Source organism: Phoca vitulina, unplaced genomic scaffold (assembly GCF_004348235.1).
Source record: "Phoca vitulina isolate PV1807 unplaced genomic scaffold, GSC_HSeal_1.0 scaffold5, whole genome shotgun sequence".
Taxonomy (NCBI): Eukaryota; Metazoa; Chordata; class Mammalia; order Carnivora; family Phocidae; genus Phoca; species Phoca vitulina.
The window spans coordinates 33127446-33128891 of record NW_022589708.1 but is presented as its reverse complement, the minus strand read 5'-3'; the positions used below and the strand labels follow the sequence as shown (position 1 = coordinate 33128891).

Below are 1446 nucleotides of genomic sequence, written 5' to 3'. Positions count from 1 at the left end.
TTAAATTTGATTGATGGGGAAGGTGGAACAGAAGGAAAAAGGAGTTGACATGCATTGAGTGCCTACTACCTGCTAGGTCATATTACACTCGGTTCTTAACTGAAACCCAAAGAAATACCTAGAGGAAGGGATTTTTAACCCTCTTTTAATGTTCTGAGAAATAAAATCATTTCCTGAATATACTTAGCTAGAAAATGAGAGTAAGAGATAAATCCAGGATTGCTCACAACCTCCCTATTCAAGATACATGATGGATCCAATTAGCAGGCTCCCGGCATCCTGTGTACAATTTCACCTGACTTCTACATAAGTAGACTTCACTTAGAATCATAAATTTCTCCTCCATTTGGAACCACATTGACTCTAGAAATAAAGCTTAAATGAGATTTGTATTAGTTTCCTAGGGTTGTTGTAACAACCTAACCACAAACTGGGTGGCTTAAAGAACAAAAATTTGTTGTCTCACAATTCTGGAGGCTAGAAGTTCAAAATCAAGACATCAGCAGGATTTGTTTTCTCTGAGGGCTGTGAGGGAAAGTTCCCTTTAAGGTCTCTCTCCTTGGGGGCGCCTGGGTGGCTCAGTCGTTAAGCATCTGCCTTCGGTTCGGGTCATGATCCCAGTGTCCTAGGATCGAGCCCCACATCGGGCTCCCTGCTCCGTGGGAAGCCTGCTTCTCCCTCTCCCACTCCCTCTGCTTGTGTTCCCCTCTCTCTCTATGTCTCTCTCTGTCAAATAAATAAATAAAATCTTTTAAAAAAAAAAGGTCTCTCTCCTTGGCTTGTGATGGCTGTCTTCTCACTGTTTCTTTGTATTGTCTTTGCATCGCTTCTCGGCCTTTTGGCTAAGATCAAGTGTAGTATCTGTTCTTATCAGTCTTTGTATTGTCTTTGCTCTATGGTTGTGTGCTTCTGTCCAAATTTCCCCTTTCTATAAGGACATCAATCATATTAGATTAAGACCCACCCTAATAACCTCCTTTTAACTTGATTACCTCTGTAAAGACTACTTCTAAATAAGGTCACATTCTGAAGTACTAAGAGTTATGACACTAACATATCTTTTTTTTTTGGAGAAGAGACACAACTCAACCCATAACAGAATTTAACCTCCGACTTTATAGAAACTGAGATATAGTAAGCCTGTGGTGGGGCCCAGGACTCTAGATGCTTATGCATCTCACTTGGCATTTGATCCTGACATTCAGGCTTGGTTGAGAACTAACCACTGGCTAAGGAATGAAAACAAGAGAAAGAAACACAGACAGCACCTGACTCTAGACACTAGAACATGTAACATCAAAATTGTCTCCTAGCCTAGAGGTATGCGGCATTTCTCCTATGCATGAGACCCCAGGAAGAAAAGGACATCTTGCTTGGGTCTCCTACCCATGAGCTTCTAGTCTCATTGACACAGTGGTTGACATCCCTTCCCACTCCAGAACAGTG

At 41.7% G+C, this 1446-nt stretch overlaps 1 pseudogene; it reads left to right on the top strand.

The window, feature by feature from the left end:
* The first annotated feature begins 822 nt into the window (after positions 1 to 822).
* LOC116631848 lies at positions 823 to 969 on the top strand (annotated as a pseudogene).
* Positions 970 to 1446: the final 477 nt, after the last annotated feature.